Source organism: Corapipo altera, unplaced genomic scaffold (genome assembly GCF_003945725.1).
Source record: "Corapipo altera isolate COAL_440 unplaced genomic scaffold, ASM394572v1 55, whole genome shotgun sequence".
In the NCBI taxonomy this organism is placed as follows: Eukaryota; Metazoa; Chordata; class Aves; order Passeriformes; family Pipridae; genus Corapipo; species Corapipo altera.
The window spans coordinates 4652640-4674389 of record NW_020884882.1 but is presented as its reverse complement, the minus strand read 5'-3'; the positions used below and the strand labels follow the sequence as shown (position 1 = coordinate 4674389).

The following is a 21750-nucleotide window of genomic DNA, read 5'->3' as shown; positions in this document are numbered from 1 at the left end:
TCTCAATCATCTGCTGTATTTGCATAACCTTGCAGAGTTAATGGCTGCCATTCTGACAAATTAAGCTGGTTTCCTATGTCTTTAATGGATTAAGTCCTCTTAGACAAGTTATGCTTTATTTTATTCCATGAACAGTGTTTGCTAAGAGTTGTAAATAATACATTCGTGTTATTCTATTGTTGTTTGACTTGAATGCTAAAAAACATATATGTGATGAATACTTAACAAATGGGGAACAAACTGAGTTTTTTATCCATATAAAGACAGAATACAAAGATCATCAATGCTTAATAGAAGAAAAAAATATTAAAGTTATGCTTTAATTACTTCAAATATTTGAAAATATTTTTTCTGTGACAATAGTCATACTTTAAGTTTTTATTGCATTATACTAGAATTCTACTCAGTTTCTGATTCCTGCCGTGATTTAAAAAAAATTCCATAATTTACACTATGTACTCCAGGTGTAGCAGAAACATTGTAGCATATGTTACATGTGATAAATGAGTTCCCTAAGAGCTGCAACATACATTGGAATTGTCAATATGTGTAAACAGGTTAGAGGCAAAATATCTGAATGGAATGTATGATAATGTTATAAATTCCTGATAATGCCATGTTTTGCAACTAAAGTGGTATTTAAAAATAACAATTTGTGCAAATCAAACAGCATTGAATCTGAGGCAATATCACCTACCTATTTATAGAGTAGTATTTTGATAATTTGTAAGTGATCCATAATGGACATATTCTTGAAGCCTTCTGGTGTGGTAGAGAGGTAGTGCTTCTGTAGTTTTTACTCTACATATAACTGGAGGTATAAAGCTACTTTTAATGTAAATGAAACTTTTCACTGAAGTTTTTTTTTTCAGCATGAGAATTAGGCAATACATTAATTTCAGACTGTGCATTTCCTGCTTCACTGCCTGTGCATTTCTCCAGAAATGCACCTAGGTGTTGAGAATACAAATATGCATCTCTGTTCATCACAGTGGAATTCATTTAGAAAAATTTTAACTCTGTGAAGTACATATATAGTGTATGTGATGGGTTAGAACTGTTTTGAAATGTTGTATTTAGCCACATAGTATAGCTAAGTGCAGAGGAATTGAATTGTTCCTGGCTACCAGACCTTCATTCAGTTTAGTAGACCACACATACACTGCACTATGATTTTTATTTTTTTTTTTGTAACATGTCAGATCTCTGGCAGTGTTCCTAAATTCTGTGTTTTGCGTGCATGGGCTTATAAGCTAAAGCTCTTCTTTGTAAGCAAATCTGAAAATTCTGTTTCTTCCATATAAGTCCTAAGTATGAGATCTCTCCATGGAGTATAGAGTAAAACAATGCTATTTGTGAGATATGACATAACAACAAAATATTAAACAGGAGCTTAATTCTCCCCATCCTCCTCTGGACCACGACAGTGGGCCTCCTGCTGGGAAATACAATGATCTGTTATAAAAATGACAGCCCCACCTAGGGAGACAACAGCCCAATTCAAAGAGGAGAGCCAAAAGCGCCTCCACTACCACCAGCAGCAATTGAGATCAGCTGGTGCACTAACAATCCCTTGATTTAAACATCTGGTGGCAGGACTTTCTCAGTGGAGGTCTGTTGACTGTGGAATTCTCTTACACAGACACATACATGGTTTAACAAAGCCAAAGTTTTTTTATCCTCAGGGTACAGTGTCAGGCTGTTTCCTTTCCCAGGCAGAAGCATTTGCTGATGGTTCCACTGGCATCCAGTGCTGCATTACAAGGATTGTCCTTGAGGGATGCCCGAGGATGAGCTGCTCCACAGTGTCAGCTGGTGTTCTTTACCAGCTCTTCACAACTAGTAGAGCCCTTGAGGGAGTGCAGTGTTCGAACATCTCTTATTCTTCCATGGGAATTCATCGTTTTTGCACATAATCTGTGTTTTACAGAGAGGTGCACAGGGCAGGTAATTAGGAAGTCAGGATATATGTGCTCTCCTGTTCTGCATCCTAGAACCTGTGTTCAACTGCCCAATTTCTCTGGGTGCTTCTTTAATTAATCTCCCAAAAATGCAATTTCATTTTTGTTTTGCAGATGTAATTTTGCAATGCTTTTTGCTAGCTATATCACACCTGTAAAATATGTCTGTGTTAAAGAAAACATTTCCAAACCACTTGAGGTTACTGTAAAAGAATAACCAAGCTACTACAAGCAGTCGGCTTGCAGTGACAAAGAGAAGACAGTGAATTTATTTTGAAGCTGTGGCCTGTTGTCATGCCTTATGGAAGAGGGATTGCTGTTCTCCCAAGTTATCTCTGGACACTAATATTCTTTTTTCCTAAAAGTTGAGTGTGGTTTTTTTTTTTTTTTTTAGAATGAGGTGAAACCTGTAATCTCCATTATTTATTTTTGTACTACTCCACATATTTCAAATTATAAGCTCCTAAATTAAACATAACATGACTTATTTCATGTCATGGTTTATTTCAGCATGTTAGGAAATTAAGACCACACAGAGGAAACAATATTCAACACAGATATGTGAATGAATAAAACTGTGAAGGGGAAATTAATAGGTATCCATGGGGTTATGATGTAGCACGACAGAGGAGTGTAACACCGTACTAGTACTATAATGTAGATACAAAGCAGTACAATTCCTCCTCCCTGCCCCCAAATCTACTTTGCTAAGTAAACATAAGAAAGAAGTTTAGCTGAAGATAAAAAGTGTGTATGACTTTTGAGTGCTTTTCAACCATGTTTTAGCTGCTTATCTCCCTGATGAAAATTTGTTGGGAAGCGTATGATAAGGAGATGCTGCTACTCTTAAAATGTCTGTGAAAGTTTAAGTGTAACTGCAGTCTAGAATAGTGCATTGCTTTGGCTTTCACTGTGAAACTGCAAAAGGAAAAGCTTAAGTGAGGAAAATTAGAAATGTTTTCTGTGCTGTTTTCTGTTTGTTGTTAGAGGCAAGCATTTTTAGTAGCCCAGTACTGAAAGTATAGTGCCTTAATTTGTTTCCCCCCCCCCCCTCTTTATGATCTCCTGATGTGCACATTAATGTAATAGAAAAATTGACTCTTGTGTTAGAACCAGCTTTGGTCTAAAGACTGTTAGAAAGTTCATGGAAGTAACTTTCCCATATCTCTGTCAGCTGTTTATGAATGGGAATAGCAGGGGCAGGACACCAGTGCATTTAGAGACAGGTTCCTTGATGTTATGATTAAATTAAGACTTCTATTAGTTATTAATTTTGGCAGGCAAGTTAAAAAATAGCTTGGTTATCAACTATTCATGCAGTTTTATGTTTAGTTTCATTAATTATTTTTATCTACTTTATGTTGCTAAGTTTACAAACATTCTTCTCAGTGTAACTACTAGCTTATATAGAAATAAATAAATATGCTTTTGTATGTTGGTGTAGAGAGAAATGTCATTTGGCAATACTGCAGAATATGTGTTGTTGCTGTTTGTGGAAGTTAAATATTTAAAAGATACAGGTGAATTTCATCCTAACATTCTTCAGTATAGCCTTCACTTAGATTTTTTGACATTTGCTTTACTTTTGTATTATTCTGCACATCACTATACATTACTTTTAATTCTCTTTTGGCTGCTTTCAAACAAAGAGAGCAGTGCAGAGTAAAATTAATGGTGTTTGTGTATTTAGTGTGTAGAGGGACATTTATTTCTTACTTTATATGAGAGATTATGTTGATTGTTTAGGATATTTAAGATAATACTCTATTTATTTCTGGAATAAAAGAAGTCCAGACTTAAAAAAGGGGACAGAAATTTGTTTTATTAACTTACACTAATAGCCCTTGTTGAATACGGGCAAGTAAAAAAACCCCAATGCAAATAGTAGAATCCAAAATATTCTTGAAGTCGTATTATCAAACTTAACTAATACCCACTCTTATATAAAATAAACACCAAGCTTCACCACCTTCCCTCAGGCATAGTTAAGGAGTATTGGAATGTTGTTCCAAAATGGCACGTGTCTTTGCCGTTCTAATATCATCATTATCCAATAGATGCTATCCCACAAGTGGGAAAACAGAAATGTATTCCAGAGCCTTTTCTGCTCTCTACATGTGTGGTAAAAAATTTCCATGCACCACATGTCTCTTCACTATATCTATATGTTGTCTGCCAAAATAAATATTTTATTCCATTTATTTTTAGTTGGTATTGCACAGGTCCTCCTAAGATTAAACAGTCAAAGGTCAAATAAGTTGAGATGAACTATAGTTTTAAAATAGTTGTGCTGCTCATAATTATGTGTATAGAGGTTTTCAGATATATACACATATACCTACATACATGTATAGATACACATACATATTTGATTAAAAGCTGAGGATGTTTGCTCAGCAGAGAAGCAAAACCATCATTATCTGATTGTACATGGAATCCAGTGGCTGCTAATCAAACCCGGGGCTGCATCTGGTTAAACATACTTGGCATAGACTTGTTACAATTAGAGGTTTTGCCATGTCAAGGGAATCTTTCACTCAAAGCAGCGACCCATATTGTACTGAACAAACACATGAGTTTTTAATTGAGAACAATAGCTTAACAAACCACTTCCCAGGACCACTGAAAGAAAAAAATGTGCCTGTGGCAATTCTGGCACTGAATTGTGTTTATTTGAATCCATTTATTCCAAGCCAGGGTTCAATATACCAAGCAAATAAAAAAAAAATAAAGTCAACATGGAAAACAAAATTAAAGTGAGAAAAATATAGTATGCTGAAATGTAATACCAATCTGTAACTGAAATACTTGTGATTTAGCAGATCTGTATGTATATGCTTGTGCCCTCTGCTCTCATAACTCTTAAACCTGAAGATCTGCACTTAAATTATTTTGTTTCATAGTGTATGAATTTCACAATGTGTATAGCTACAATGTAATATGTATTTACACTATAAAGTGAGCATTGAATATAGCTTTTGTTACACAGAATTTATGCTACATCTGTATTTCACAATACAACTTGATATAAATTATTGTATATTTAGAAATAGCTGGAAATGGTAACAAGAGTGTAATAAACATTGAAGAACAAAATGCTTGGTTTGGGAGGTTAGGTGTTATATACACTAGCCAGCACCCCAAATTTTTGACTGGTACGTATGGTATTCTAAATTTGATGGTATCTAAAGTCTGTGTTTGATGCTTTAAGTTAGACCAAGGTAAATGACTGAAAAAGAACAGGAAAAATTTGACACAGTATTTATAATACTGGAATAAAGACTAGAATATTTTAGTTCTATCCTCTGGTTTTCTACAGGTTTCTTAAGATTTTGAAGTCACAGTTTAAGAATAATTTTTCAACCCAAGGTTTCCAGTAGAAAGATATTATCATCTGCTGATTACATGCAGCTGTAGGTAAAGTTGGGTACTCAAAAAAACAAGCATCTAGATTAGTAGAGACTTCTAAAGGTTCTAATGCTGAGGGGTTTTTTTAGGTTTGTCGTCTTTACAGTTGGTCTTATACTCAAACTTTTAATTTTTTGTCTACTCTGTCAACCTGCTGGTTCAGTTTCTGATTCGTGATTGGAGTGAGCCAAATTTGTACCAGCTGGGGACACAAAGGTAAAAGGAGAAAGCAGGGAGGAGAGTGACAGGGAAAGGTGACTTGAACTGGGAGAGGTGTGTGCTGTAGTCATTGTGGACACAGTAACTGTGTGATCCAACCTGGAAAATGGTTAGTGAAGTGTTGAACGTGTCTCATAGAAATGCCACAGACAGTGCTTCAAGTGATGTAGAAAGTCTGAAAGTGTGCTTGATTATGAAGTAGAGGAGCAGAATTTTATTTATTTATTCTGGAAATGCAACGGAAAGTTTGTAAAGAAGAATGCATGGATAGAGACAGTGGAGTACCTATAGTTGTGTGTACTGCTGTCTATAACATGCTTAGGAAGTTCTGCTGGTCAGGAACTGATTATAAGAGTGATACATAATCCCAGAATTTGTTGTTCTGAGCAGAAATTTGAGGCCATTTTACCTGGAAGCAGTATGGCCCAATCTGTTGAAGTTCTTCATCACTAAATGTGGTTTTAGGGGAGTTATTAGCAGATAAATAACATTATTGAGTTTGAATACTGTAGAAACTTGCCCTTGTGGTTCTTTTTTGTTTTGGAAAGCATGTTTCTTCTGGCAGACCCTATTCTACATCAAATATTGCATCCAAGGGGACAAACTACTCTGGGGTGCATCAAACAGAATAACCAGATGCTCAAAATATACAATGGGATACAATTATCCCATTGTATCCATCACTGGTCCGGCCTCACCTGGAGTACTGTGAGCAGTTCTGGGACCCCCAATTTAAGAAGGACATTAAGGTTCTGGAATGCATCTAGAGGAGATCAGCAAAGCTGATGAAAGGGCTGGAAGGTATATCTTGTGAGGACAGCCTAAGGACTGTGGGCCTTCTAGTTTGGAAAAAAGGAGGCTGAGGGGTGATCCCATTCTTTACAGCTCCTGAGGTGGGGAAATGAGGAGGGAGGTGCTGATCTCTTCTTCGAGAGGTCCAGTGGTAGGACATGTGAGAATGGTTCAAAGCTGCACCAGGGGACATTTGGACTGGACATTAGAAAGCATTTCTTTATGGAGAGGGTGGTCAAACACTAGAACAGGCTTCCTAGAGAGGTGGTCAATGCCCCATTCCTGTCATTGTTTAAGAGGACAATGTCCTTAATAACATGCAATAACTTTTAATCACGCAATTAGACTACATGGTCATTGTAGGTTCCTTCCAACTGAACTATTTTATTTTATTCCTACCATATTTTGCAAGAAGCATTTCTGTCCTCCTGTGGGTAACTTAAAATTGGAATAAACACCCTATTTTATAATCAGCTGGCATGATGGAAAGAAATGCAGTTGTTCACACGCCAGTGTTTTTGCAGCATTGGCCTCCAGCACTGCACAGAGCTTTGAGCATTTAGAGCTGTGGTGTTACTTTTGTTAAAAGAAGGCTAAAATGTTTTCCTAGTCATGGAAAACATTGCTTTCTTATATTGTAATCGGTATGGATGTGTTTGGGATTTTGCATTGCAAATGCAGTTTTATTTTTAGTAAGATTCTGTGTTAGGATAGTTTTGATGCTGCTGCTGATATCTATTTTGAATGTGGCATGTTTTTAAGTTAGTCTGAAATGCAGTAGTCAATAGGTTTTATGTTAAACTTTGTACTATAATCTCAGTGGATGGAGTGAAAACACTGATAAGTTTTCCATGATTGATTTAACCCTCCTGTGTGTCTTAGCCTCCATTCACACACCCTGTTCTGGCTGCTGCTGAGTCTGGTTCAGCACTGAGGTTTCACTGCTACAGGTGACAGTCCTCCTTTAATCTCTTTGTACTTTGCTTCTTACCCTAGTTCTGTCAGAATGATCAAAGTTATGTTAAGGTCTTTGATAATGTTGAATGATTTTTCTAGACCAGATTGTTTTGATACAAACAGATTTACGACAACATTTGTAGTTTTACTATGAAATCTGAAGGGATGGGGATGTTCTCTCACATGATAATTATGAGAAGTTATGCAGTTAAGATTTAGAAGGATGGAAGTTGGGCATCTCCATTTCACAGGATCTTCAGTGATGTGGCAAGTGAGACTGGTGGTGAAAGTCAGCAGGGGATAGGGATTTGTTTGTGACATGTTAGTCTGTGCTTATGTGAATGTTTGAAAGGAAGTTTATGGTTAGAGTGACACTGATTTTTCAGCTCATGGTTTTGTATTTGTTGAATACTGAGTATTCAAAACAAAAAGAGGGCAACCATCAGCAGTACAGATGGACTCATCTTTTCCTCCTGTATGGAGAATAGGGTTAGAAGATGGTTAAGGTTTTAGATAGATTGGACAGAGGAAGGATGCACATGCTATGAAGGGGAGAAATTGATAATTTTTAGATAATTTTTTATTTGTAGGAATACTTTGAGTCAAAGTGAATATTAGAGTCTGTGTACTGAAGGCCGTGTTTGCAGTGTACATTAGATAGTTGTAGACATTAAAATCAGAGAAATTAGGAGCTGGAGAGCTACTCCACTGAATCTCACAGTGTGGAGAATGTAGAGGATGGAGTCAAATTTATATAGATAGTAATAGAATTATAGATATATAATTATAGATATATAATTTATATAGATAGTAATTCCTTGGATACAATGTTAGGGTTTAGAAAAGCAGTAGCTGGAGGGCTACTCTCATCAAATAATCTTGCTTAATTTCATAAGCTATGATGGGATAACAAACCTACAAGGGGTAGAAACTCCATTTCACAAAGAGGTTTAATGTTCTTACTGATCACCCACATGGTCATTTCTCATTTGTAGCAAATTAGAAAAATTATGCTGTTATGGCATCACTTGTTGTATTTTACATGACTTATTTTTGACATGGCTAGTGTCTGCAAGCACAACTGCTGCACACAAAACAAGCTTCCTTTCTAAAACACTGTTTCTTCACTGCTCTTCATTGCTCAAAGCAACTTCCTTTGATTCCTCATTGTTATATGCAGCACATATTTGGTGCAGTGTTGTTTTTTAACAAAGAGAAATGCAAATAAAACCAGTATGTTTTTAATAGCTAATATCTGGTATTATAGGAAAGGCTCAGTAAATACTTAAACATTTGCAATCTGCTGTTTCAGAGTAGCAGCTGTATTTCATTTAAGGTAGATAGTAGAAAAAAAAGTCACCTTTTCAGTGATTGCAGATGAAAGGTTTATTCTGGGTAAATGATTTCTTTGCTGAAATCAGTGCTACCCATTCTGGAAGTTCTAGAGTGGCTTATGTAATCTCCTGAAAAACATTAGGAACACTGTTATGGTCTGCTCCAGTACAGTATGAAAACGTCTCAGCAAAAGGTCTTCGCATCTGATACACCTTTGTTAAAAAAGAATTAGACATTCCAACATTCTGTGACTCTTGGAGTAATCTGTTTGCTTTACTAGTTGTTTTGACATACTTTGAACCAGGATCTCTTCCTATTGTATAGGCTCTTAATATTTTCTTTTGCTTATTGCTGCTAGTGTATGTGAAAATTAACTCATTTGCCAAGGTGGATATTTTTTTTGAAAGCTTCTACTTTCAAAAAAACCTGGTGTTTTCCCATTAGTTTCTTGATTGAAATGGGCATATTACAGCTCCACCAGCTGTTAATCTTCATTCTACCTTATTAACAAATTGTTCAAGTATATTAGCTTGCATGATAAAGAAATGAAGAGAAAAAGGGTAGTATCATGGCCACTGTGTGGGCAGAATTAGTTCTGTTGTTAGTTCTGTCTTGACAGTTTGTGAGAAAACTGTATAACCGTTGTTTATCACACTTTTTGATTTTCAAAAGAAATACAAAAATATGCTCTCCTACATGTGATCACTCCATGTTATTGAAGTAAAGAACTTCAGAGAGCTCATTACTTGCTTTGTGAGTGATACTCTTTTTTTTTTCCCACACTAACTTGTAGTAAATCAGCTCATAATGCTGGCGACAACAGAATAAATAGACTTCCCAGATCCCCAGGATATGACTTCCTCATTTACTGTAACCCAGTGTCTTTCTTGTTTCTTTTGGCATCGTCACAGAAGGTTTACCTTTTTTTCAAATAGCACTTCCTTGGTCCATCCACATTCTTCTAACTTACTTAAATGCAATAAATATGGAAGCACCTCCCTCTGGTTTCCTACTGGCGACTTTGTCAGTGCAAGTTAATGCAAGCCTAAGTGAGCCAGGGTGCTTTGCATTGATTCTTCATGCCTCAGTGAATATTAGCCTTGTAGCTGAGGTAAAATTATGTAGCTTTTCTGTTCAATTGCAAGGAGAATTTTCTTCTTTCAAATGATTGTTGGTTCTTAAGGCCACTAGCCATTTTTGGCAGCTTTATCTCATGAATCGTAATCCCTTCAAACACTAGGATAGAAGGGTTTCAAAGTATCAATAAAAACATTAACATCCTTGAAAACTGCAGATTGGAGATTATTTTTACTTTTATTCAGGCAGGATGGTGTCTCTAGCAAAATTGCAGTGCATGTCAATTTGATAATATATGGTGATGTGTGGAAAAATTTCGCTGTAGTCTTGTTACTTCATATGCACAGATGAGCTTTTCCTTGGGCTGTTGAGAGTGGGTCATTCATCACATCTTCTAATGGAAGTCATATGCTGTGGAAATGTACTTTAGCTATTCCTATCTGGAAGAAATAAATATACATTGAAAGGGGCAGTTATCATTTGGAGATAACAGAATATAAAGGAGCTTTCAGTCATTCTGGAAATAGTCGTAGGCTTTACTCTAGTTTAGAGAATAAATTTTTTAGAGTCCTTTTAGCTGCATTAATTAAAATTCATCTGAACTTGGTAAAGGAAGAACTGAAAAGGAAGATTCCTGGTGATAAGTATGCATTACAATCAGTGATATGTTTTTTATGTAGTCATTTAATGGTGCATCATAAAAAGGGTAGTAGACTTCATAATAGAAAAGCAAATGATTAAGCAACATATAAAGCAGCTATTCTGGTGGAAGAACATATATCTGAATTAATGTAATACATAACACTGAAGCACAGTGTTTTATTTTAAAAAAGAGATTTCAATTCAGTTATGACTGATTCTACAGTATTCCTTGTGTTAAGAAAACATTAAAAAAATAAACTGTTTTAGATAACTATAGGTATTGTCATGTAATCTAGAAAGTTTAATAGGAGCTAAAGCGTGACTTTGAATTAATGCCATGTAAAGGTAATTATTTAATCTTGGTAAAAATCTTAAATATATATTAGTGGGTATTTTAAAGTAATTTTTTATTTCTTGTCTTTTTGTGAGCTGTATTAGTTTTAAAGTGAGGGCTTTCTTTAAGCTGAGAAAATATGTATTTATCCCTCAGTTAGCAGTATGTACAGTTAGATGACCTAGAATGTGAGACTTAATGGAACATAGCTGGAGGTTATGGTTAAACTCACTTTTATTATAGCCATTTTATACACTGTTAGGACGATTTAATTAGCTAATAAGCAAAGGAAGTTATTTCAACCCTCATCTGTTAAGAGGTTGAAAGAATCAGATGGTCCATATGGCTGCATTTAAGCTTCCTGTTGTGTTTTTTTTTTCACAGTTCAGATATCTTCTTTGTATTAATCTGGGGGATCAAATAAGCCAGACATGCCTTAACTGGCACCAACAACAAAGACAAACGCCTTGTAGCTGTGAGACCTCATGAAAGCCAGACTTTGGTCTCTTTGACCTTTTTAATACCATTTACACGTCTACAGAGTCTATTAGTGACATTTTTCTTAAGGTGGAATTACTCACCTTTGAGCTCAGCATAAACTGAGAACCAAAGGTTAGATATTTCATATGACACAAAGTAGATGATGATAATAACACAGGTTTTATTGAATGCATGATGCTTACATTGTATTAAAGGAAATAAACTATTGCAGAATATGCATGGTTCCTGTTTCTTTTGGAATTTTGTTTCACTTAAGATAATCACTAAAAATAACTTACTATAATGGATAAATAGCTCTATAAAGCAATCTTCCATTCAGGAAATTACTCATTACATGTAATTTTCGTTTTCAAGAAGAGATGGAGGTCTATCCTATAACAATACAGGTCTACCACACAATCTGAATTCCAGCACATTTAGTAGTCTAAATAATCACTGTTCAACTAAGTAATAAGTTATTAAAAAAAGAAGTGGAAACGATATGCCTGTAGATTTCCTACATGAAGAGGATGTTGGCTACCTTGACATATGTTCCCTGGAAGAACAAATATTCTTTCAGCTACTTTATAGCTTGGCACACAACTAAAATTCAGTTGTCTAACTTTTTGAATAAATATTTATGAAGGGTGCCCTGCACAGTTTCATAGTGAATTAAGAAATATTGGCAGTTGAACTGATGTAAATCTACAGAGGACCAGAGACATTTCTTTTGATCTCTGTCTTACTAAAACCCTGTAAAAATGACCAGAACCTGATAGCATAGTCTTGTCCCATAGAGGCTGAGCTGCTGAAGAAGTCCTGTAGGACATGCTTTTGATGAAAGGCACGGTCGCAGGTTCTGAGCATGGCACTTTGCAGTTTTTCAATATGGCCTTTGTATTGACTGTGGAAATACATTTCTTGTAAGGGAGTTGGGAAAGTTAGTTTATCCCCTGGAAAGTTTTGATGAACCAGGAAGTTTCAGCATAGCAGCTGAAACTGCAGCCAGTTTTTTTACTGTCCCCTTATGATATTTTAAAATATTTTGGAAAAGTAAATAAAGAAGTGCATTTTGCCTTTCATATCTATGTATCCATGAAACAGAAGCAGTAAATTTTGCTGTAGCATGATCTACAGCTTTTCTTTAAAATGTGTGTAAGCTAGTAGAGAAATCTGTGTTTATCTGTGTTTGGTAGTTAAGAAATCAACATTTCTTTGTTCTGGCATTGTCTGTCTGACTTGAGAAATGTTAATGTTTGCAGTGTATCCTGTAGTTATATTAGAACCACAGACGATAGGCAGAAAAATTCAAGCTGCATCAATCCCACTCCAGTGAAAATAAAGTAATGCCCTGAGTTCTCTGTTACAATTTTGTATGTGAAAGGCATATCCTGTTACATCTATTGAACATTGTGCAGGCGAATTTTGTTATCCAACCCTTGCCTATTGTCTCATTTATTAAGTTGTGCTTTTGTGAACAAAACCATGGGAATCCTTGCTTCCAATGTTGAAGCGCGTTGACTGACATGTCTTAGTGATCTCGAGGGTAATCCTTAATCGTAGCATTGCAATAATACAGGATGGAGGTCAAATGGAGTGATGACCTGCAATTTTTCAGCAGTAGAAGGCCAATACAAGGTTGCTGTAGTGGAAAACAAGTTGTAAAGTGCAAGCAAACTCAGGAACAGGCAGGAATCAAAATTATTTTAGTAAAAGCGTCAGTGTGTGACCAAATTTTATTAATCAAATAAACTTTCACATTTATAGCTAGGGAATTGTTTTGCAGTTTGTCCAGTGATGGGAGGAAGGGGTTTCTTCTCAAAAGAAGCAAGAATTTTTTTTGTTTCACTCACTTATTTCTCTCATTTCCATCATTGTAGCAGAAAGAAGGTGGTACTTCATCTGCCTGGAAAATGTTGTAACCTGTTAACTGGCAGTCAGTGTCTTCTTCTACAGCTGTTGCAATAATGATCTGAAAAGAAAAAAGAAATACCAGTGTTTATGGGACACCTGGGGAAAACTGGGCTCCAATCCCTCTACCAGTGGATTAAAAGAAAAAATTAAAACATTTTGCCTTAATTCTTCAGTTACTCTAATTGTTTTACTTTCATGGAAAATATTTATTTCATTTTATCTGGGTTGAGTTTCAATTTTTGTCCAGGCTTCTTCTGGACTCAGATATTGGGAAAACAGAGGAATACTGAGACACTGAGTTCTGTTTCTGATACAAGGTGTTGTCTGTGATCAGCACACAAACGGCATTTGGGTGCATTGCTTCTCTCATTATGTGGTTTTGTCACTGAACTGCACCTTTGTATTGAGTTCCATCTTTAACTTAAAAAGAGAATTTAGTCCTGTTGTTGGAAACCTCTCTGTTCTATGAGTCTGTATATGTGTGCAAACCTGCAGCCCCAAATCCATGAGAACTGGATTTCCTGGGTTCTTTTCTAAACTTTTAATTGAGGAAAAAAGCATACCGTGTTCAATAATAGTGATCTCCCTCATAGGTCAACACAAAGCCTTAACTGCAATCTTGAGAACATCAACAGATATTCAGGGTTGACATATGTACAATTTAGGTCTGTGGTATGTTGTGTGTTTGTGGGGGAAGCATGAGGTTGTAATTAAAGTTTTACATTGTACTGTGTGGAAAGATTAATGTGTTTGTCTGTAATGCGTTTCTTCATCACTGGGAGACGGGAAGTTCTTAATAATGATGACAAGCCTGTCACTGAAAATATGCCATTTGGGCACTGGCATGAAATTAAGTATTGTCCCATAATTTGTCATATCCTGAGTTTGCCTTCTGAGTGATGCATTTATTCATCTTTTCTTTTTTCTTTTAACATGGAATTTTTATTAAGAAATTTGACACCAAAGAAAAGAAAGACTAGTATTCTATTCTTTCAATTTCAATTCTTGTAATTGAAATTTATAATAGAATATTAATTTTAAGCCTACATGAATAAGGGATGTCCTTCAAGATGTTTGATCAGACCCTGCTCCCTGTTTCCTGAATATCAGATGTTAAAAATGGAAAACAACATGCAAATATTATATATATATATTTTAATGAATCCTGAAATTTAGGTTCCAAAAGATAATTTGCAGGATATGTTTATCATGCTAAACAACTGTACTTGACTTTTTGCTTACAGGCAGTACTCTGAAAATCAGGCTGGAAGAACTATGGAAGAACCTGCAAGGCATATCATGACTAAGTTGGAATACTGCTGCTGTTCAGTGTAAATGCCTGGAACAAGCTGAAGTAGTCACACATTAATAAATTGAGGCAGCAATAATTATATAAAAAAGTATACTGAATATAATTTTGCAGGGTTTTTGACTGGACATATTTAGTTTACTTAGGAAGTGGAGTAAATGCTGAGGAAAGGGTAGGTAGTGGAAAGTGTCCCGTGGCCATAGCAGGTTGAAACAAGATGGTCTTTAAGGTCTCTTCCAATCCAAACCATTCTGTGGCTCTAAGATAATTCTATGATTTTAGAATGTTAGAAAATGAGAGGAGAAGAAAAACATTAGGATGAGCAAATTCTTAGTGATTTGTATGGACAATAGAAATGCCAATTATGTGGATAAATCAGTGAGGAAATACTGGAGAGAAAAAAAGATTAGTACTGAGGTACTGGAAAAGAATTAGGAGCATCAGTACTAAACAGACAGCAAAAAGTTGAACTTTCCAGGAGTCATAGGCCCTAGATTAGATTTGGGAGATGGGTGCAAAGTTGATATTAGTCTTCTATCTCCACCCCAACTGTCTTTTTCCCTCTCATATGATTCCCACGTACTACTGTTCCTTCATAGTCTCCTAACACCTTGGTATTCTCCTTACACTCTGCATGATGGATTTATATTGTACCCTCTGGAGATGAACATGTCTTTTTTTTGTAAGGATGTTTATATTTCAGCTGGCAGTGTCCAGAAGGATGGATACCTGGGAAAGCCAATGATAAGGGTAAAAAGTCTTTGTTAAAAATGATAATGGAATTACATAAAGAAATATATGTACAAATGTGGCAGTGAGAGCAGAGTACAAATAATTTAGCAGTAAATTTCTGTGTTTAATTATAGACAGATTCAGACCAGATTTTTTTCTTCCCAGGCGTGGGAGAGATAACACTGTAGAGGCTTAAAAAAAAAGAAAAGGAAGAAGTTTCTCATAAGTTTTGCTGAATTAGTGACCGAACAATGCTTTAATATACCAGACCTCTCTCTGAGTAAGAAATATTGCAATAAGTTATAAACTTAGTTCAGCTCTGAATTATGCATTGTGTACTTAGGCCATACTAGACCTATAGTATGTTTATCTGTTGACTTCCACTAAGATTTAGGGTCTATTTTGACTTAATAACTTGCTTTATTTTGTTTGACATATATTTTATGTCTTCCATGTGCATGGATACATAAGATACACAGTCGTGGGTGAGGGTCTTGAGAGAAAGTGCAGCACTATAAGTACTAATAGTAGTGGTTGTTACATAAAAAATACCACATCCCTGGTTTTTTTTGGTGTTTTGTCACTCCTTAACTGGTGTAGAAACCAGAAGAAAAATGAAGTTATCTCATTGTGCTTTTATTATATTAAAAAATATTTTAAAGCTGTCACTATATTCTGCTGGCGTGCAGATATTTCATTTTATGAAGTGTGCTGCTGATTGGCATCCTGTTCTACACATCAGTTTGTGCTTCTGCTATTAAAACAGATTAGTGAACAAGTCTGTGAGCATATAGAGTGCTCTTAAGATATGATTTATGATACGATGCAGCTCAAGTTGCACTTATTTGATATTAGGGACTGTGAGAATATATATATTTTAGAAAGCAAAAAGTTTTCAGCAGTTTGATCTTAGCTGTTAGAGAAAGATTAAAGCTACACTAGTGTCTCTAGAAATTATTTGACTTCTGCATTCTGCTTTTTTAGCTTTTCCACATTTGGCTTCCTTTTACTTCATGGTTTATAAAGGAAGTCAAGGGCAAACTGCTGTTGTTATGGACCCCTCCTGTTTCAGTGCACTGCTGAAGCTAATCATTGCTTTCTTGGAGATGTATATAAGAAGATTAAATAAAAAAAAACCTAGACTTTTAGTAGGGGAAGTGTAATCCTCTGAGTTTATTAAGGTTTTAAATGAGGTGACAGGGCAATCCTTGCCATTTTGTCAAAGATGATAGAGGAATAAACAAAAAGAAAGAAAATTCCAGAAACAAGTCCAAATCAAGGAAGCAATCTATCTGAAGCCAACTTTCAATTCGTTGGAGTTCGTAGGGAAAATTGGGAATCTTGTGTTGTCTTGCTTTGGTCCTGCTTTTCTGTTATGTTGTGCCCCTCCAGAAGTGCTGGTGAGATTCTATGTGGGGAAACTGATTTGAAAGAGTTAGTGTGGGTATGCTTTGGTTGGTTGGTTTATTTGAAAATCTGGCTGCTTTCCTGTCCTACATCACAGATGAGCAGCCCTGAATGTAGGGCTGTGAGTATGGAATTGTGGGATGTCTGACTGGAGGTGTGTTTGTCCACCTGGTTCCTTTTTATAAAGTCCATGGGCATCACTGAAAACAGTGCAGGGCCTTTTGGGACCATCAATCCAAGGTCAATTGAATGCTATGAAGTCAATAGCATAAAATACTTTGTTCCACAGAATAAATTTCATTCTATACAGAACAAGCTGTGGGTTGTTATGGGGTTGAACTGTTGCTAATATGGACATTAGCAACAAAAAGGGCTTATGAGTAGGTGCTTCTGTAGGGTGGGGTTTTTTCTATTGAGATGGTTGGCATGAAAATGAATAATTCAGCCCAACCTTCTCCTGTGAAACTTTGGTAAATGCATTCTGGTGTAGAAGACAGATGTGAGTTTTAATAGAAAGCTGTTAGGAAGGTTAACAGGAGTGTGGTGTCAGAACACACTTATTGACTGAGGGTGATCTTCCTGTTCTACAGAGCAATGCAAGTTTGAATTCTAGGAACTCTGGAATTCTAGAAACTGCAGCAATACATCACTATCTGAAACAATTAACCTTGTCAGGTCTTGTTAGCTGGGATGCAGCACTGAGCTGATGTAGCTGGAATCCTCCTACTTCGGAGTTAATTTGTGTGAGGTCATGGCTACACACAAGCCCTTTGAGCCAGAAAACATAATGTGAAGCAAGATAGACTTCACTGCCGTTCCTGTCTTTGCCTAATTTTTCAGCTGTGGATTTTGGTTTCCAAAGTAGATTTCACCTTTATATTCCTACGTTTTTAATATTGTATGACATTGTAGCTTTTGAAAGGCTAAGGAAAAAGCATATCTGGAGAACAAGCTATTAAAACACTGAACTATTTGTGGAGACTTTGCAATGGAAATATCATTTATCATCCTAAGCAATGATTTCAGGATCAAGCTGAGGGTGATGTTCCAGGCAATGTAACATGATTATTCCTTCCTTAGGAGCTAGACAATATATCCTTTTAAAAAATGATTATATATTGATGACTGAAAAGGAAAACTTGACAAACTGCAGTGAAAATAACATCCCCCCTGGAGAAAGTTTGTTTGATAAAATTATGACCTCCTACTATAAATTCACTATTGCACTTTTTCCATGTTTTTCGATCACTGGAAAAAAATTTCTGTGATCAAAATAAATCTGACATGTTGAAAATAGAAAGTCTTCCTACCCTGATATTTAAAACCATGGCTTTTGTGATTTCAGGATTTTCTTCAGTATTTTATCATGGCTTGTTTTTCATACACAAAATTAACTTTGAACCACTGTTTCTCCAATACAAAATACTGAGTTATAGGATATGTATTCATGTAGAAATTGAGGAAAAACTCTGTGAATGTACTCCTGAGTAAAGACCTGTTTTTATATTACCTTTTGAATACTACTTATAAGTTATGAAATATGCTAGTGTTTCTCTTCCTGAATTCTATTCATGAAATATTTCTGATTTTTCATATTTAAATAGAATTACATGCAGACATTTAGATAACATTCTAGAACATATATTTGCATATGTATTTCCATAAAACAAGATCATATTTTTAATACTATAATTAAGGATTGTTCAGAGATAACAAGAAAAGTGTTCTCAGTAAGGGTAAAAGTCAGTCCCATGCATAAGTAATAGGTTACTTTTACAGAGGAAATATGTTGTCAAAAAACAACTGTTGCAGATCCCCAGGGGATTTGCCTTGTCTGAAAGGTGCAGCACTGACATATCTTTGATTTGCTTGATTCTCCCATTGTGTTGCAATCCTCTAAAAAAGAAATTATAGAAGGTTGCTTAAGAAATATTTGTAAGTAAATACTGATTTTTTAAATTTTCCATGGAACCAAACTATGATCTACCCCTGCAATGTGTAAGTACTATTTGATTTTTAGAATACAAATGATTTTTAGAATGTCACATACATTTGTAACCACTGACAGAATCAAAGCTTATGGATGTTCCCAAATGAGAGCTGTAAACTTCATTATTACTATAGAACATGATGCTTACTATGATTCTCAGAAGAAAAAGCAAAATTCAGTGTTATTTCATGATACTAGTAGAGGAAGCTTTGAAATCTCTGTTGGAGACGATGTTATAAAAGTTGAGAGTACTAAAGCACAGACTTACCATATATAGTTTTTCAAGAGGAAAGGCCTTTTGCTAGGTGAACAGGAACATTATTTATTGACAATATATGTCTGCACAGTAAGGGATAATAAATCTACATAGAAAAGCAGCCACAAAATAATTTTACTATTACAGTTGGTGTCCTGGGCTAGATTAATCCCTGTTTTTTTTCTGGTAGATCAGTAGAACGGCACTAGGGATTCATTTATCGCTTATGAAAACACCCATTCCTCAGCTGTAACTCCCAAAGCCATCACCTTGCCTTCTATCAGAATATAGCCAAATGTTGTGTATCTATGTATATATATGCTGATTTTGTGTGCCTTTTGGCAAAAGTTACCATAACATACTATTGCTCATTCCAGATGTTGTAAAACATAAAATGCTTAAGCGAGAACTCCAAACAATGAAGAACTTGCATATTGGACATTTTTGCATCCCTTGAAATCTGAATGCCTTAAATTTCGATCAGTCCATCTGTAGAGGAGTTTGTGAAAACTAGATATCCTAAGTTCTTTAAGGAAAACAAATTTTTTGCAGTTGCATAATGTTTAGTGCTGGAGTCTAGTATTTCTGGTCTTGCTGTATGAGAAGCCAGCACTGACTTCTAATGGATAGATGACATCTACCAGGTAAAAGCTGGATAAGTCACAGAAACACCTAGAAGCATGAAAAAAATGCTATCCAAGTTATTTACCTCATCCTTGTGAAAATTTTTACTCAGTATATTTTAGATTTAGGAGTAGAAGGAAAACCTTTTAATGCCATGTTCTAGAAGTATTATCAGCACTAGATTTTGTGAGTCATACCTTCGGTCACCTGTCATGAGCAAGTTCCTATATGAGATCTACCACTAGGTATAAAAGAGATATTCATGAATCTTGGTAGCCTTCTCTTCTTTCCTCTGAAGCATTACTCACACTCTCAGGAATGTTTGGTAGAAAAGCTGAAAGCAAGGTGTGTCACTGTGTTGAAAGCACGTGAGTTTCCAGCACCCCGGTTGGTGAAGGGTTGAGATATTATTAGCAATATATTCTATTTGCCACAGATAGGTTACTACTTACTAGGATATATTCTTCAGAAAGACCACTGAGTTTCTATCTGTATCTTTAAATGCTTAAATACCATTTTTTCCCCCTGATTTGCCTTTAAATAACTTTTCCCAAGTGATTTGTAGAATCTAGGACAGAGGCAAGGGGTACATCATTATCTTGTGCCTGGTGCTGTAACTGTACTAGGCAGTTAGTACTGGATGTGTTAGTACCAGACTAGTCAGTACTGGACATGAAAATGTGAAGCTGTGTTCTGGAGAAATCTGTAAGAATGCTGGGAGCAGGTAAAGAGATCAAAGGTGTATGACAATTTTCAGTCATTGTGTCCACAGGCACAAGCAGCTCTCTTTTTAACCCTGTAGCTATATTATGTTAACAGTTCATCTTTCTCTGAAAGCCCGGCCCTGCTTGCAGTTAACGAAGATTCATTACCTCCACTCTGGCATTCCATGTCTGCACGGTAAGAGGTGCTGAGTTATCTTCCTGTTTTCATCATCTACCTTCAAATGTGCTTAATGCATTGCCTGTTGACAATAATTGTTTCCTTGATAGCCTAGATTTCTTTTGCATATGTTGACAAGGATAGGAGAACACAGAAGCATAAAACTGTATCATCTTATACAATGTCAAATTCTCCAAATAGTATTCACTTATGCAGTAATATCACAGATAAGAGGTCTTATGCACCCTCTGAGAAAGTATTTTTGTAATTGCAACATGGAGAGAAAGTATATTCATTTTTGCCTCTTAAGTGGTATCAGTACAAAATTTCCTTTTGGTGTAGTAAGAGAATAATAATGAAACTACCTTAAATTTTAGTTCACATGGAATCATTTAAAGATATATATGTGTTAACGAAGACTAGTTATCTCATGGACAGCTTGAAGGAGTTAATTGAAATTCTAGCAGGCCAGTTAGACAAATCTGTATATTAAAAGCTGAGAGCTGCAGAGGAATATTTGATGTTACTACTAAGAATTTTTTGATGTTATGCCACAGTTCTTTGCTACATAGTATAGTAGGAGGAATTTATAAACAAATAACGAGACACTGAATTTTTTTAAAGTAGTTTTTCCAGAATGAATGACTGTCATAATTCTAGGTCTTTTAAATTAAGAAACAACCTCCCCCACTAATATTTAATTGAGAGAAAATTAGGATAGAAAACAAGTTTTTTGTTAGTTCACATACTTTTTATTTTTTTTTTGGTTCTCTGGCTGTGTTTTGCAAAGTTCAGCAGTCGAGCATGACTTAAAAAACAGGAAAGTTCCCTTAGGGACACTTTGGGGATTAGAGACATACTATAGTAGAAAATGTAAACATGATAGAGCAAAGAGCAAGGTCATGCAGAGCACTGTCTGTTAGCAGAAGATCTTAAAATTGATTCACTGCTCCTCTATAAATTCTCTCTGCAGAGAAATAATGATCTCTGACATATAGACTGGGTGATCATTCTTGCAGGAAGGTTTTGCATAGTGTACAGTTGCTTAAGAAGACTAGAAAGATGACACTTTCAAATAATCAGTTGTGTTATTCCAGTCTGGAATTAATGGTCTTAGTGTAGAGGCTTGTTAGACTTAAAAACGATCAAGATGAAGTGAATGACTGTAACCTGAAGAAGTTTCTAAATTTACTAGGATTATGGGCTTATGTTGTGCTTTAAAGAAGGACATAAAGTGAAGCCCAGGTGAGGACTAGTGCAGTATAATTGATCTAAGGTACTAATAAATCCCAAACTCCCTGAACTCAACTTTTAGCCACAACATCAAAAGTCACCATTTATTTTTAATATAAAATTGGTTTGGTTTAAGTGTGTTGCTTTTTAGAGAAGTCAGGCATCATCAGTGTGAAGTGTGCATGTTTTTCACCTCTT

General features: G+C 35.6%; 1 protein-coding gene across 9 annotated transcripts in view; it reads left to right on the top strand.

Annotated features, from left to right (window-relative positions):
• ERC2 (ELKS/RAB6-interacting/CAST family member 2) overlaps positions 1–21750 on the top strand; it is a 433721-nt gene that overhangs the window by 245534 nt on the left and 166437 nt on the right. The window lies entirely within an intron of this gene.